We start from the raw sequence: 18,443 nt of genomic DNA on the forward strand, positions 1-18,443 counted from the left end.
TAGTTTAGTTAGTGCTCAAAACTTGACTCATTCATCTCTGTGTTCTTTTATGTTAGCTGAGAGCATACGGGCGACTGAATCTGTTCATATATATATATATATATATATATATATATATATATATATATATATATATATATATATATATATATATATATATATATATATATATATATATATATATATATATATATATAACAAGGTGTGATAAGGATATTGTTCATATTGCTTATGAAATATTATCACAACCTCTCGCCATTTACCGTAATTGATTTTGCAGTCGGGAAAGTTGGCTACAGTTTGAGCAATTGTTGCAGACTTGAGACACAGTACTCTCTCTCTCTCTCTCTCTCTCTCTCTCTCTCTCTCTCTCTCTCTCTCTCTCTGGGAATGTTCTTTGTTGTCTGTTGTTAATTGGACCAATAATTTCACGAAACTGTTTACGAGTAAAGTTACAGCGACATTTTTCTTTTTCGTTCAAGAAACTGAACAAAGACGAGATGTGTTGACTCATATTCAGGGTTCGTTCTCTATTCTCTAAGGGTTCTTGTTCATTAGGATAGTACATGGGCAACCGGCGTGCAAACGAGAGAGAGAGAGAGAGAGAGAGAGAGAGAGAGAGAGAGAGAGAGAGAGAGAGAGAGAGAGAGAGAGAGAGAGAGAGAGAGAGAGAGAATCAGTCAGTCAGTCAGTCGCGAACACCCTACCCTCCCCTCCTCCCTCTTGACTGTTGTATGGGGTCGTCAGCAAGGCTATTATGGACCAAGGCCACAATCACGACCATATTTCGGGACTAAGTAGGTTGTACTGCTGCTGCTACTGCTGCTGCTACTGCTGCTGCTGCTGCTACTGCAGAAGGTAATAATGATAATAGCAGAATGGAAGTCTCGCCTGACACAGGCCTCTCTTAACTGTGGCCGCGAATGGTTAGTGCTGTTTCTTACCCTAGGTTAACGCAGTGTTAATGACTCCCATTACCTCTAAACTAGAACAATAGACTGACCCAGGGCATGTGATGCGTCCTAGGTAAACCATGGAACGGTCTGTGGGGCCTGGGTGTGGAAAGGGAGCTGTGGGTTTTCCCTAAGGCTCTTGCAGCACTCATGAAGTCAGTCACGTCCACAGGACACGACCAGAGATCATAAAGTTTGGTGATGTTGTATGTACACAATGAGAGAGTGCAGGGTAATTGGAAAGTAAGTGTTCAGTGTCTTTATTGTTGTACTTGTATTGTGGGCTTGAAGTGTCAGGAAATATGTTCACTAGGTGGTTGTAGTGTTGTAAGGATAATGATATCAACAACGTAGACTAGAAAGCGTGCCTTGTGTATGTCCTGAGCGCATAAGAGAAAGCGTAACTCGTGTATGTCTCGGGAATGGGTTTTTTGCCGAGGTGGTATTTAAGATAGTGTCGGGAGGGCGGCTGGTAAGTGTTCGCAGGGTGGTTAGGGTATGTACTTTTCATGCTAGCTTGGGGGGTGAGGGGATGCGGGAAAGCGGGTTATTGACGCACGCGAGGCGAGGGCAAGCTTTCCCACTTCCACTTGGAGGTTTGAGATCATTTCTGGGGGTGACTAGAATGAGAGGGGGTCGAGTGCTGCTGCAGAGAACGGAGCGCTGAGCACGTTGAACTGGGACTGTACCGGGAGAATCCTCATTGTGCTGATGTTCATTCATTGTGATAGCCAAACAAACCGTGGCTGTTGCCTGATGCTCTAACCTTTGTGGTCGGCGTCCCCAGCTCCATCTGTCCACGAGATAGTGGACAATAAGGAATGTGAGGCGGCGTGGTTTAAGGTGGTATGGATGACTTGGTTGTTGAGGCGGCGTGGCTTAAGTTGGTATGGATGACTTGGTTGTTGAGGCGGCGTGGCTTAAGTTGGTATGGATGACTTGGTTGCTGAGGGTACTAAGAGATTCTACTTCTTGTCTTTAAATCGTACTAGCTAGCGTTCTGAAGGCACTCAATTTACATGTGATTGGTTAGCCAGGCTGTTCGACATTCATATAACTTAGGGCAAGATGCTTGAGAACGGGTAAAATGCGTCGTGTGCCACTGTATGTAGGTTTAGAAGAGCAAAAATAAATGTTCGAATTCCAGAGATTGTAAGTCTGGTGGGTATACGTGGTAGTGTGTGTGTGTGTGTGTGTGTGTGTGTGTGTGTGTGTGTGTGTGTGTGTGTGTGTGTGTGTGTGTGTGGAGGAAGCAGTTGCTGAAGGATGGTTCCAAAGCACAGAGCATGTGACTAGGGGAGGAGCACTCTGGCTTCAGGAGAAGTAGAAGGCGTGAGGACCAGTTGGAAAAAAAAAAATATGTAAGAAATACTTGGAGAAAGAGTGAGAATTTTATGTGGCATTTATGGGTCGGCGGGGGGCGAATGTTAAGGTTGGCAGAAATTCGTTATGGAAGTAGGTCTTACGAAGCTGTGGCATAACAGGGAAGTTAGGGACGGGGTGTGGGGGCAACGGAATACATTCAGGTAAGTTTTTACCGTGTGGTAAAGCAGATGTGCGAGTTGGAAGTGGAGGAGGATAGTTTGGGGTGAAGGTGAGTCTGCATCAGTGATGTATGGCGGCTGTAGATGGCTGTCTAATCTGTCTTTTTGGACGAGTGGTTGAGGGTGATAGTTGAGAAGGCATTGGAGGAAGTGATAGACTTAACAATATCCTGGGGGTTTGGGTGAAAGAGGAATGGGGCGAGGGTCTGAAAGGAGAATCGGCTACTGTTTGCAGATGGCGCGGTTCTGGTGGATGATCTATGAAAGAATATCCAGAAGCCGGATTTGGAAAAACGCGGGAAACAAGGATGATTGAGATTCATAGAAACAAAACTAAGGTGTAATAGAGAGATAAGATAGGGTAGTCTGAGTGTAAGTTTAAATGGGAAAAAAGTAGAAGTAGAATTCTTGAGTCACCACGGAGTGGATGTGACAGAGGATTGAATCATGGAAAGCTAGAGTGAGTAATAAGGTGGAGGAGGGAGCAAAGGTAGAGGGTGAAGCTGACAAGTAGATGGAGTAATAAAGCCTTAGAATCGGGGTTTGAGTGATCAGAAGGAGGAGAGGCGTGCATTGGACCAAATAAATTGGACGGGTGTGATATATGGGGGATGACGCATTGTCAGTAGGGCATATAAAGCAGTCATGGCGAACGATAGAAAAGACTTTTAGTTTTAGCTTTAGGTGTAGGGTTCTGGTTTTCAATACTTTATTCAATATCTCTTACACTTCAGACAACCTCACATCATACCTTTGCCAATACGTCAAAACCCCTCCATCATGTTTATCCACACGTCAGAACCCCAAACATACCTAACCCACACGTTAGAACCCCCGATCATACCTCACCAATGCCTCACACAACCCCATAATACCTCACCCACACGTCGGAACTCCCTGCCATACCTCATCCATTCGTCAGAAACCCCCTATCATTACTCGCTCATACGTCAGAACCCCCTATCATACCTTACCCACGCGTCAGAAACCCCTGACATCCCTTGCAAAGAATCTAAAACCTTCACCATACCTCGTGTTCACGTTCGAACCCTGATCATACCTCGCTCTCACGTTAAAACCTCTATCATACCTCGTTCTCACGTTAAAACCCCTATCATACCTCTCCCACAACTCTCAACCTCCATCAAACATTACCCACATGACGGAACCCCTCATCATACTTCGCCCACACGTCATAAAACCCCACACCACATTTTCTCCACGCCTCATACAACCCCAGAACACGCCTCGCTCATACGTCAAGCGAAGAACCCACGTCATGTCTTACCCATAACTCAAAAAAAAAGCACATTACATCTTGCCTACCCGTTAGGCAAACTCTCCCCCTACCCCCCTTTCCACATCACACCTTGCCCACACATCAAATAAACCCGGAACGTACTTCGCTCACCGGGGAGAGAGAGAGAGAGAGAGAGAGAGAGAGAGAGAGAGAGAGAGAGAGAGAGAGAGAGAGAGAGAGAGAGAGACTTGCTCTCCCTTGCCAAGAAGTAGGGAAAAAAGCATCTCGTATCTCACAAGAGAGAGAGAGAGAAGAAAAAAAGATAGTTATGCCCCACCATCTCTGGAGCTACAATAACAACAACAAAAAAAAGAAAACGTAACATGGGAAGAAAATGTACGGAGAAACTCGTCTAGACCTGTCGAAGGCCTTCTGCGCCACAAAGGAAGCCTCCAGCTTAATGTTAGCCTCACCCCATGAAAAGAGAGAGAGAGAGAGAGAGAGAGAGAGAGAGAGAGAGAGAGAGAGAGAGAGAAGCCTTTGGGTGTGAAGAAAAAAAATGTGTTATGGTTATTTCCATCTTCTCGTGGTCAGGTTTATAGAGGTATGGCAGCTCGTCTTGGGCTGTACGACACTCTCGGATCCCATAGGCGTTGCTCGTACGTCTGTCACGGCTGTATATTTGCCTCTGGGTTCAGCGAACTGTAATTCCTGTGTGTGTGTGTGTGTGTGTGTGTGTGTGTGTGTGTGTGTGTGTGTAAGTTACGAGGAGAGAATTTTACACTAGTGTTGCTCCGTTTGTTAGCCCTGGATATATGTACAATATGTATATATGTACCATATACTCCTATGTGTACACGCACACATACACACCCACAGACAGACAGGCAGATAGACAGACAAACAGACATGCATACATAGTATAAGCACACACACACACACACACACAAACACACACACACACACACACTAAGGCTAAGGGCTGCACTTGTGGTGCACTTGTGGAAATAGAAAGGATACGAAACCAGTGGTTAAAGCTTGTGTGGCATCTAATTCCACCTCTCTCTCTCTCTCTCTCTCTCTCTCTCTCTCTCTCTCTCTCTCTCTCTCTCTCTCTCTCTCTCTCTCTCTCTCTCTCTCTCTCTCTCTCTCTCGGGCATGTCTGATGGTGGGAGGGTAGTCGCGCCAAACGAGGCACCTAAGTTACTGTCACACTGCGCGTGTGGAGGGAATCATCATGGCTTGTACGAGAGAAGGAGTTTGTTCCCAAGGACGTGGGCTCAGCAAGGCCAGGTGGGAACACATGAGAACAATGCCACTGGAGGTGTGACTGAGAAATGGATTGTTGAAGATGGAGGGTTGAAGATGGTGGGTTGAAGATGGAGTGTTGAAGATGGAGGGTTGAAGATGGGGTGTTGTAGATGGAGGGTTGAAGATGGAGTGTTGAAGATGGGGGGTTGAAGATGGGGTGTTGAAGATGGAGGGTTGAAGATGGGGTGTTGAAAGATGGGGTGTTGAAGATGGAGGGTTCAAGATGGGGTGTTGAAGATGGAGGGTTGAAGATGGGGTGTTGAAGATGGAGGGTTGAAGATGGGGTGTTTAAGATGGGTGTTGAGAGGGGTGTTGAAGATGGAGGGTTGAAGGTGGAGGGTTGAAGATGGGGTGTTGAAGATGGAGTGTTGAAGGTGGAGGGTTGAAGATGGGTGTTGAAGATGGGGTGTTGAAGATGGGGTGTTGAAGATGGGGTGTTGAAGATGGGGTGTTGAAGATGGGGTGTTGAAGGTGGAGGGTTGAAGATGGGGTGTTGAAGATGGAGTGTTGAAGATGGTGGGTTGAAGATGGGGTGTTGAAGGTGGAGGGTTGAAGATGGAGGGTTGAAGATGGGGTGTTGAAGATGGTAGGTTAAATATGGGGTGTTGAAGATGGAGGGTTGAAGATGGGGTGTTGAAGGTGGAGGGTTGAAGATGGAGGGTTGAAGATGGGGTGTTGAAGATGGAGTGTTGAAGATGGAGGGTTGAAGGCAAAGGGGCGAAATGGTGGAGAATAGAGATCTGAAGACGAGGGTGAATGGTGGGTGTGGATTGTGGGAAATGGAGGGGGAATAAATTGTGGAGAACATGTGTTGGTGATTTTCTTTTGAGTGATGGATTGTTGGGGGTTGGAGGTTTATAAATAGAAGGGTGTAATTTGGAGATGGGTTGTGGACAGTGGTGTGTGGAGGAGGAGGAGGGGGAGGAGGTGTGGTTTGTATGTGGAGTGTAGAAGTGGAGTCGTAGAGTGAGGTTGGTGGAGAGTGGAGAGATACACAGCTCCTGGTAAGACAAATGAAAGACTCGGGCAGTCCCCCACATCTCCCTGCGTCAACAACAACAACAACAACCCCAGCAACACGTTGGGACTCATATCTCAGCTGTGGTCATCAGTCATCACCTCGTCTCCCCAGTCATGATCAGAGGTTGTCCTCTGGGCGTTGGGGTGTGTGGGTGTGTGTGTGGGGTAAATTCATGAGGCAACAGCACCTGCTGACCGACCACCTGGGCGTTTCCTCCTCCTTCCCCTCCTCCTCCTCCTCCTCCTCTTCATCCTCTTCCTCCAATCCCGCGCCATTAGCTAATTGCCTCAGTAGAGCTGCATCCGTAAAGCCCACCTTTATGGCAAGAGTATTACAGATCTCATATATATATATATATATATATATATATATATATATATATATATATATATATATATATATATATATATATATATATATATATATATATAGCAGACGAAGAATGACCTCATTCTCTTACATGCGCTCTCTAGCTGTAACGTATGATGCACCGAACTCAGAGTCCACACCTACCCACAGTTAAGCCCTTAAGACCTATCCATGGTTTCCCTTGACCACTTCATACGGCCTGGTTCAACCCATTGGCAACATGTCGTCCCCTATATATCACATCACTCTAATAGCTATCTATTACATACATGCCTCACTACCTCTTGTTCTTGCGTGGAAAGCACTCCTGAATTTGCAGAGGAGCCGAAGAATTAATTCTTGAAAATACTCGCTCTATCTCTTTTCCACATTTTCTCCCGCTATTTTATATTTCATCCCCTTTTGTTTTTATGTTTTCCTCAAAATATTAATCTCCTTCTAAAATGTTTTGAAGTCTATTGATACTAACTTTTTTAACTTTCTCCTGAGCTGCCGCTACTTTCCCTTGTACTCCCCCTAATCACACGCACCTCTTCTCTGCAGATAACCTCCATGCATCTCCCCTCTCTGTTCAACTGTTAGATTTATAACTTCCCTTATCCTCCACCCACTATTCTATTTCCTACGGCTTCTTCTTACCTTCAGTATGCTAAAATAAAATGCAAGCTTAAGTACTGCTTCTTTAGACACCTTCCCTTTCCTTTCATTTACTCCTACCGTATTCCATTTCTTATTCATTCTCTCTCAGTATCTTTACGTTCAGGCTATTTTCTAAGCTCGCAAATTTCCCCCCACTTTCTAAACTCACCACCAGACTTAGCACTCGCTCTCACCAAGAAATGATCAGGTATTCCATTCACCTCGCTTCTCATTACGTTTACATCCAGCAAGCTCTCCTTTGTGCCCTCGTCAATCAGAAGATGATTCATTAACGTCCGTTAACTCTCAGTTCTCGTCACTCATGAATGCACCCTTTGTCTCCCTCCGTGTAAGGGAGAACATATTTTCTTTCTTCAGATTCTTTGTCTACTTATTCTTATTTTCATATTCAAGAATTAGGACCCTAACCCCTGACCTCTGACCTGGGTCTTAGGGTAGGGTTGAAGGCCATTGATGTGTCGAGGGTGTAGTGAATATGTATTTGTCGCAAGTGAGGTGAATGTTCCTGTCGAGTTTAAAGTCAAGAGGTAAAGCAAATGTATTTATCGAGGGTGACTTGAATGTTTTCGTCGAGGTTGAAGTCAAGGGTAAATGTGTTAGTGGAGGGTGAAGTGAGGGTTTTTTTTCTAGGGTAAAATGATTTTGTTGAAATTCAAGTGGAAAATGTGTTTGTTAGAGGGATACATACGATATTCACTCACGCATGTTGGCGTCTCTTGTTAAACTATGTATTTGCGATCAACATTCGTTGGCCAACGTAAACCATTTACCCCAGACACCTCATGTTCCTCAGTTGTATCTTCATTTGCTACATCACTGAGCCTTGCATTTAGACCCCACAACACTGCAATATACCTCATTGAGCTTCTCTCAGAATGCGTTCCTATCTTCATTTCCTTCACTATTATGTTTGAGAGAAATACCTCAAGCGAGCATGTAGTTTCCACACACACACACACACACACACACACACACACACACACACACACACACACACACAAACACACACATAATCGCTACTTGTATACATTTTGCTATTTTGTGTGTAGCAGGGTGGCGACGGAAATGGAAGAAGGCAGCAAGTATGGATATGTGCATGTGTATATATGTATATGTCTGTGTACGTATATGTATGTAAATGTATGTGTATGTGTATGTATATGTATGTATATGTGCGTGTGTGGGCGTTTATGTATACACATGTGTATGTGGGTGGGTTGGGCCCTTCCTCCTCTGTTTCCTTGCGCTACCTCGCTAACGCGGAAGACGGCGATTAAGTATGATATATATATATATATATATATATATATATATATATATATATATATATATATATATATATATATATATATATATATATATATATATATATATATATATATATATATATATATATATATATATATATATATATATATATATATATATATATATATATATATATATATATATATATATATATATATACCTCGCAACATACTGCACGATAAACCCAGTCATTTGCTTACAGAAACATCGCCTCGTCTCAGATCTCTTCCATCAGGGAAGAGATGAAGGAAACTCGTGCATGAAGAAGACACGTAAACTGAGGAAGAAGGAAAGAGTGTCGTTCTCTCCCTCCTCCTCCCCAGGCTAAGCGTCCCCAGCTCTCCCAGCTCTCCCAGCTCTCCTAGCTCCATATTCAGCTGGAGGCGAGGCCCGCGGTGAGGAACCCAGCCAGGGCTTCATCTGTCACAATGAAATTGACTTGGGCTCAACTTGATTACTCCTCTCAAGTCTTCTTCTCTCCGGTCCTATTGTTGACTACAGCCCTGCCTCGCCTCGCCTCGCCTCGCCCAAGGGCCTCTGTTGCTTCCAAGATGGCTCCGTCCTTCGAGTTGTTTTCGTCTTCATATCCTACAGCCATATGGGTCCTTTCTTGGTAAATGCATTCGCACTTCCCTGGTGGTTAGGTGCTGTTGTTTGCCTACGTTTCGTGGAACGTTTGCTTGTGTCAGTGCAACGTTTGTCGGTGGCCGTGTAACGTTTTTTTGGGGGGGTCTTTATTGTCTTAGTGAAACTAGTTTGTATTGCAGTGTTTGATTATCTCGTGTGCAACGTTTTCTCGTACTCAGTCTACCTTTGTTTGTGATAATGGAACGTTTGTTTGTCTCTGGGCAACGTTTGTTTCCAGCTCCAGTGCAACGTTCGATTGTGCTCGGTCTAACTCTGTGATCATGGAACGTTTGTTTGTCCCTGTGCAATATTTGTTTCAGTTCGAGCAATGTTTCTTTCTGCTCATTTAGAGCAACGTTTGCACGTTCTCATTTAACTTTGGTTGTCCGCACGAGAAACGTTTATATTTCTTTTGATTTCGTGTAACATTCGTCACATAACACTACGTCTGTTTGTTGCTATGTACTTTATTCTAACCTGTTCTGTGCCCAATACATGATGTAATATGTACTTACATATTGGTCGACTGGGTAATGAGGTACTAGAAATATACATATCACAACACTAATAAAATCCACTATCCCAATTTTCAGTCATAGAGGAAATAAAAGTGAATATTTCATATGTCATAAATGCTAATGGTGGTTATACAGGCAAATATTATATTTTCGTGTGGTATATTTGTCGATTCGGGGGGTCACGAACGTGTGATATGAATCAGCTCTGCACGTCACGAATATGTTTGTAAGTGATTCGTGCCACTGTGAGTGTCATGTGCCCCAGAGAGACCTCATCTGTAAACCCTAATGGGTACTGTAATTGAAATGTACTCCATATTTATTTTTTAACCTGCTGCTATGTTGGTAAAAAAAAAAAAAGAATATTGGCAATATCCACTTTGATTTGCATTTTGCTGATATGGAATATTCAGTTCAATGGATTATTCAGTCCGGTGGAATATTCATGTCAATGAAGTGTTCCGCCTATCCATTACCTTCGGTTGGGTCAAAACTAGTCATTCCTGTGGGCTTGTGTAGCTATGGTGCCTGGGGAAGCCAGCCAGCTTCAGTGATTTGAACCTTCATGCCCCGTTTTATATCTATCTTAGTCTATGCCCTTGGGCTGGAGACTCGGATTTGAGAGAATTCCCAACACAAGGTGTGTATATCGTCTCAGGTGGAAAATAGGGAACGCCAGCAATTACGTTCGTCAGGATGTGTAGGTCTGTGGCAAACATCCTGGAAGGGAGCCAGTGGTCCGTTCCAACACTTGTGTCAGGATTGTCTTCAACGAGGAAGTGACAAAGAGTGAGTGAGGTCTTTGAGTGGGATGGGGTGAAGGGTGTAGAATTATCCCTGTGTGACATACGAGGTTTCTACAAAGGGAAGGTGTAGTATTGACAGTGAAGGATGGCTGACTTCTGTTGTTGTCTGGCGACGAACATTTCAAGGATCATTTGTTGCTGAGCTCAGGCGAGGTGAGAAGTACAGGGTGTTTGTGATGGTGGAATATGTGTCTTGCAGGGATAGAGACGAGGAGAAACATAGAGCTTTCTGGAGACAGATATAGATCACGAGCTGGAACTATACTGAGTGGATGACTCTAATGGACAGGTGAGGAAACTGAGGCTAGATCTGGAGGGAGTGGTAACGTGTATATAAGTAGGGATGCCACCTGAGACAAAAGCTGTGTGGACTGTGAGCCTCAGAGGGTCTGAACATTGCAACGACGAAATCTAAACATACCAGTGTACATGGATAGGTAGATATATATATATATATAAAGGTAGATAGATAGATAGATAGATAGATAGAAAGACGGATAGATAGATAGATAGATAAACATGGTACTAAGTACTAGCCATAGGAAGAGAACTTAGTCGAGGGTATGACTTATTTGTTTTTTTCGTTAGAATCCTTTACACACACACACACACACACACACACACACACACACACACACACACACACAGGGAGCCCTCCGTGGTGTGGTGGTTAGCGGTGCTGACCATAAATCAGGACAGTAAAACCGGGGGTAGGGCCCGTATGGTTCCGAATCCTGCGAGCCATAGTTGGCCTATAGGCAATCCCAGGTGTTCATCCTCCCCTCGGGGCTGGTCGATCAATAGGTACCTGGTTTAGGCTGGTGTGTGTGTGTGTGTGTGTGTGTGTGTGTGTGTCTGTGTGTGTGTGTGTCTGTGTGTGTGTGTGTGTCTGTGTGTGTGTGTGTCTGTGTGTGTGTGTGTGTCTGTGTGTGTGTGTGTGTAAAGGACTCTGGCTATTCATCAACACTGGTTTAGTAGATCTCTGCTCATACAGGGGAGGAAAAAAAAAAATGGAACCTGGTGTCCTCTTTTCGTCACATAAGCTCTCCCTAGCCAGCACAGGAGGGGCAACGCTATTCCCACCCCCTCCCAACACCCCAGCCTCGCCTTTCTTCATCGCCATTTGTTACGGAAGATGTTCCTGGGCCATGCATCCTGGGGTGTCCATAACTCTCCACCCTCTTTGCATATTCTCCCCAACTCGATGCCTTCTACTCGTTTCTTCTATCACCGCCTGCCAATATTTTGCCTCTCCTGAGAATCCGGGGGAGAAAAAACAAAAAAATATTTATGTCTCTGTGCGTCATGTCAGTTCGTTTTCTTTCATTTAAAATTTCATTATTTCCTTCGTCTTTTTTTTTTTTATTAATTTCCTTATGTGTCAATCATCCATGATTTCCTACTTATTCAGTCTTCCATTTCTTTATTCATCTCTCTGTGTACTTTAAGTATATTCATACGGACTTCGTTTACTTATAAAGAAGTATAAGTAGAAGAATCTATAGCTCTTGTATTTTGGTTCTAATAGCACCTATCAAAACACCATCATTCTAAAATGAAGCAAGTATGTTGTGGTATACAGGGGTCGACGTACTGTTAGTGGACTGACTCAGAGCATGTGAAGCGTCCGGGTTAAACCATGAAAATGTTTGTGGGGCCTGGACGTGGAGAGGGAGCTGTGGTTTCGGTGCATTACACATGACAGCTCGTGTATGGATGTGAATGGATGTGGCCATTCCTCTTCTGTTCCTGGCGCTACCTCGCTACCACACCCACTGGCTCGCCTCACATAACAGACGACTTTATCAATAATCACAGAAGACATGGGGCTCATCCTGAGAGCTGCGTTCTTCCCTCACACCGTCTCAAAGGAACATTGTGAGGAGACACACCATCATGAGTAAGAAACCCAGCAGCTATGAGGAGACACACCTCATGAGGAAGAAGGACACACCTCACGAGGAAGAAGCCCAGAAGTTATGAGGAGACGCACATCCATGAGGAAGAACTTCAGCAGTTATGAGGAAGGGGAGAGAGAGAGAGAGAGAGAGAGAGAGAGAGAGAGAGAGAGAGAGAGAGAGAGAGAGAGAGAGAGAGAGAGAGAGAGAGAGAGAGAGAGAGATCCAAGTACACCCAGTCATACCGGACCGTCTCGAACACAGCCAAGCCTGTTCATAAAGGGGTAGTTAAGCAACTACCTTATAACTCCCAGACGAATTAATCTTCCAGGAGAGGAGAGGAGGAGGAGGAGGAGGAGGAGGAGGAGGAGGAGGAGGAGGAGGAGGAGGAGGAGGAAGAGGAGGAAGGGGGTGTGTGGTGGGGGAGGGATATAAACAGTTAACACACTCAGCGAGATCAAAGTTTGCCACTCAACTGTGACTCGGTCGAGCACGGGGCTGAGTCTCTCAATATTTAAATTCAGCGCCTGAGGGAAGCGCGGAGGACTGGGGTCGGCAGGAGGAGGAGGAGGAGGAGGAGGAGGAGGAGGAGGAGGAGGTGGAGGAGGAGGAGGAGGAGGAGGAGGTGGAGGAGGAGGTGGAGGAGGAGGAGGAGGTGGAGGAGGTGGAGATAGATGCGGGGTGTGGGAAGGGAATGGGGTGGGTGGGGAGAGGGACGGTTTCTTGGAGAGGAGGTGGTGTAAGGGGAGAGAGAGAGAGAGAGAGAGAGAGAGAGAGAGAGAGAGAGAGAGAGAGAGAGAGAGAGAGAGAGAGAGGCGCGGCAAGACAGTGTGATCCCCCAAGAGGCAAGTATTGAGAGGCACAAGATCGAAGAGGAGCAATACCTGGAAAGGGGAGGGAGGTGGGGGGGTTGGGGGTGGGAAAGGTGAGGGGGGGCAGAATGCAGGAAGGACCAGAGGCTCGAAGAGGACTGTGACCTGAGAGGGGGCGTCCCGATTCTGAAGAGGAGTGAGGTTCTGAGAGAGTAGGGAAGTGAGGTCTGAGAGGAGTGTATTCTGAGATGGAGTGAGATCTGAGAGGAGAGTGAAAAATGTGAGAGGGACAGCATTTGAGAAAGGGGGTGTGAGATCTGAGAGGGGGTGTGTAATGTGAGAGGAAGTGAGATCTGAGAGTAAAAGAGGGAGTTAGAGTGGAGGAAGAATGTTCACAGACGGACAGGACTGGAGGGGACACAGCATCTAAGACGACCCCCGGGTCATAACGTAGCCAGATTAGACGAGGACATAATCCGTGGCAGATGATCCGGAAATGCTCTGGGGTCGAAGGTTTGGGTAAGCACGTTGGAGACGATTGAAACCTGGTCACAGAAGGATTTCAGAGTCTCTGCGTTCAAAGCGGACGGCACAAAATCTGGGGGGGTCGTATACTCTACGGGGGTGCAAAAAACGACGCGATAAGAGTTGTGTGAAATGAGGAAGAAGGAGGGACATGAATTGTGGTGGGGGACATGAATTGTGGTAGGCTGTGGCACTGGTGTGGTAGGGAGGAGTGTGAGTGGAGGGAGATGGAATGGTTCCGGGGATGTAGAGAGATAGACGTGAGTGTAAGGGGGAGTGTGTGATTATATGGGGGTTTATGGGGGATGGGTATGGCAGACAGATCTGGGGTGATACGGCTGTGATGGGAGGGATGTAAGGTGGTGATGTGAGGAAAGGAGAGGAATATGTGAAAGGGAGAGTGAAAGACATAGAGAGAAAAATGTGAGTATCTCTCTTCCTCTCCCTCCCTCTCTCTTAAACCTTCGCTCTCCCCACCTCTCTTTCTCTTTCTCCTTTGTCCCTCTATTCTCTTTCACACACACACACACACACACACACACACACACACACACACACACACACACACACACATACTTTTCGGTCAGAAAACTGATGAAAAAATGTAACATTTCCGCATTCAAATGATGAAAGATGCTCCCAGTTCTTTACATCAAAGACACACACACACACATACACACACACACACACACACACACACAGATCACGATAATGCAGAATGTCTAATTAAGAGCTCCTCGTTCATAATTATCTTCGCCAAACACCAATTTCTTGCCTCTTTAATGTGAGTTTTGCCTCTCCCCCTTCTCTCTCTCTTCTCTCTCTCTCTCTCTCTCTCTCTCTCTCTCTCTCTCTCTCTCTCTCTCTCTCTCTCTCTCTCTCTCTCTCTCTCTCTCTCTCTCTCTCTCTCAAAGGCACCAGGAGGCGTCGTGTCCTTGTGACCCGGATGGCTGCGTAACGCTGGGATGACGCTGCCGGTGCACCTGGGTCTGTTTTGATGTGTCGCTGCTCCGCTGCTTCTACCAGTCAGCACACCTCCCTCGGTGCTCTAGCTACTCAGCAGGTACAAGGTTCGTGGACTTATTATATCTTGGCAGACTAGTCCATCTCCAACCTTTCCCCCTCATATCATGATAAATTATCTCAAACGTTAGATTTATAGACATCATATTTCTTCCCATTTTTTTTTCTCTCTTGTCCTCGTCTCTCTCTCTGTGTCACACATTTCAGCAGACCTTCCTCTCCTTGAATTCTATGTCTCACCTGAAGCTTTTTGGCTTCCTCTTGTATTTCTTTCTTCCACCTTGGGAAAGTCTCGTTCACAAGTTTTTCTTTAACGACTCTTTATCCTCCGTATAAAACTACGTTCTTATCATGTTCTTACCAATAGAATTTCCTCCAGCTTCAGGTCAAGCTTATTCTGTGAGCAGCTTAGTCTCATGGTTTTACACACAGCTTCTTCTGCCCATATCCGCTCTTATCTTCACTTACATGTGACTGTCTCCTTTTAAAAAGCTTGAAGCGTTTTCCCCTTTCAGGTACAATAACTCTCAAAGCACATTATCTTTTTCCTCTTCTTTTTTTCTCTTTTTCCTTGTAATTTTCACCAACGCTTGTCTTAGGAAAGTTAAATCTCATTTCTTAACGCATTTGCCTTCACATCTAACTCGTCTTTCTCGAACTCTTGGTCTTATGTTCCACCATCGACAAACTCCTCCTCGGCGACCCTCCCTGCTCCAGCCTCCCTCCCTTGCAACATTCAGGTCTTCCGTGATGTCTGAAGGCATCTCTCCCTCACCAGTGCCTCTGTGTATATCTTGAAGAGAACTGAGGGTCCAGGATGTAGCCGTGTTTGACTCTCCCTCCCCACCTCCTTCTACCCACTCTAACAAGTTCTGATCTCCCTCACCCCCAATCCCAACCCCACCTCACCCCCATCCAAACCCATTAGCAGACGTCTGACCGAATTATAGACTAGTGAATCAATAATCTCTCTCTCTCTCTCTCTCTCTCTCTCTCTCTCTCTCTCTCTCTCTCTCTCTCTCTCTCTCTCTCTCTCTCTCTCTCTCTCTCTCTCTCTCTCTGTATTACTAAATACACAAAGAATTATAATGTTAATATTAATGATGGTTTATACAAATTGGATGAATTTATTGTTGATGAAATTTGTAAAATGATAAGTTTATGATACGCTCGTTGTCTGTCTTGGACAGTCGCATGTTTACCAAATGGCGTCCTTGCTACGTCTCTTCGATGCATATCAACTGACTGTTATATTTCTCTCTTGTGTCTCCCCTGATGATGTGATTATTACACGAAAGTGCACTTGGGTACTTATCGTATTTCATTTTCCCTGTAGAGTCATAGGAATATATATATATATATATATATATATATATATATATATATATATATATATATATATATAAGGTATAAGTTTGTTGAGTATTCCTGGTAAATTATATGGGAGGGTATTGATTGAGAGGGTGAAGGCATGTACAGAGCATCAGATTGGGGAAGAGCAGTGCGGTTTCAGAAGTGGTAGAGGATGTGTGGATCAGGTGTTTGCTTTGAAGAATGTATGTGAGAAATACTTAGAAAAGCAAATGGATTTGTATGTAGCATTTATGGATCTGGAGAAGGCATATGATAGAGTTGATAGAGATGCTCTGTGGAAGGTATTAAGAATATATGGTGTGGGAGGAAAGTTGTTAGAAGCAGTGAAAAGTTTTTATCGAGGATGTAAGGCATGTGTACGTGTAGGAAGAGAGGAAAGTGATTGGTTCTCAGTGAATGTAGGTTTGCGGCAGGGGTGTGTGATGTCTCCATGGTTGTTTAATTTGTTTATGGATGGGGTTGTTAGGGAGGTAAATGCAAGAGTCCTGGAAAGAGGGGCAAGTATGAAGTCTGTTGGGGATGAGAGAGCTTGGGAAGTGAGTCAGTTGTTGTTCGCTGATGATACAGCGCTGGTGGCTGATTCATGTGAGAAACTGCAGAAGCTGGTGACTGAGTTTGGTAAAGTGTGTGGAAGAAGAAAGTTAAGAGTAAATGTGAATAAGAGCAAGGTTATTAGGTACAGTAGGGTTGAGGGTCAAGTCAATTGGGAGGTGAGTTTGAATGGAGAAAAACTGGAGGAAGTGAAGTGTTTTAGATATCTGGGAGTGGATCTGTCAGCGGATGGAACCATGGAAGCGGAAGTGGATCATAGGGTGGGGGAGGGGGCGAAAATTTTGGGAGCCTTGAAAAATGTGTGGAAGTCGAGAACATTATCTCGGAAAGCAAAAATGGGTATGTTTGAAGGAATAGTGGTTCCAACAATGCTGTATGGTTGCGAGGCGTGGGCTATGGATAGAGTTGTGCGCAGGAGGATGGATGTGCTGGAAATGAGATGTTTGAGGACAATGTGTGGTGTGAGGTGGTTTGATCGAGTAAGTAACGTAAGGATAAGAGAGATGTGTGGAAATAAAAAGAGCGTGGTTGAGAGAGCAGAAGAGGGTGTTTTGAAATGGTTTGGGCACATGGAGAGAATGAGTGAGGAAAGATTGACCAAGAGGATATATGTGTCGGAGGTGGAGGGAACGAGGAGAAGAGGGAGACCAAATTGGAGGTGGAAAGATGGAGTGAAAAAGATTTTGTGTGATCGGGGCCTGAACATGCAGGAGGGTGAAAGGAGGGCAAGGAATAGAGTGAATTGGAGCGATGTGGTATACAGGGGTTGACGTGCTGTCAGTGGATTGAATCAAGGCATGTGAAGCGTCTGGGGTAAACCATGGAAAGCTGTGTAGGTATGTATATTTGCGTGTGTGGGTGTGTGTATGTACATGTGTATGGGGGGGGTTGGGCCATTTCTTTCGTCTGTTTCCTTGCGCTACCTCGCAAACGCGGGAGACAGCGACAAAGTATAATAAAAAAAAAAAAAAAAAAAAAAAAAAAAATATATATATATATATATATATATATATATATATATATATATATATATATATATATATATATATATATATATATATATATATATATATATATATATATATATATATATATACATATATATATATATATATATATATATATATATATATATATATGACAGTAAATAGACTGCCATTGAGCTTCTACATGAGATAGAAAGCTAGACTTATCAACACAACAAATTCTATATTCAACCCTTGCATGCAAATACTACCTTGATCTTCAGTGTGGCTACACAACTTGCCTCTCAATGGAAAGTTAAAAAAAAAAAAAAAAAAAATGGGATATTTTTTTGAAGTTCAGCTCTGGGTTCGTCCAGAGGTCTGAATAATTCATGCATCTCGCAGTGTTGTACATTGGAGGGGCCCAAAAAAAAAAAAACGGAAAAACGTTCGTTGGAACTTCATGCAACAAAATAAAAAAAAAAAAAAAGTATGTATATATTTGTATGTTGTTAACTTGATGTGTGACAAAGGTTATCTTTAGCGGGACGCGTGCTCGAGGGTATGTCAACAAGGGACACATGCTGAGGGAGAGAGAGAGAGAGAGAGAGAGAGAGAGAGAGAGAGAGAGAGAGAGAGAGAGAGAGAGAGAGAGAGAGAGAGAGAGAGAGAGAGAGAGAGAGATTTTTGCACACTCTTATCACTTTTATTCTCATGTAAAATGAGCCGCGCTATTAAGGATACAACCCACGCTTCATGACTGCCAGAAATTAGAACAACCTGTTCATTACTGACATTTTCCTCAGTGGTCATGAGCACACACACACACACACACACACACACACACACACAAAGTAAAGCAGTTCCATAAGAATAGATGTCAGAAAGCAAAAGGGTTTGGAGATATACTGTGACGAAGATACAATCTCTCTTATAC

This window comes from Panulirus ornatus, chromosome 7 (assembly GCF_036320965.1).
Source record: "Panulirus ornatus isolate Po-2019 chromosome 7, ASM3632096v1, whole genome shotgun sequence".
Classification (NCBI taxonomy): domain Eukaryota; kingdom Metazoa; phylum Arthropoda; class Malacostraca; order Decapoda; family Palinuridae; genus Panulirus; species Panulirus ornatus.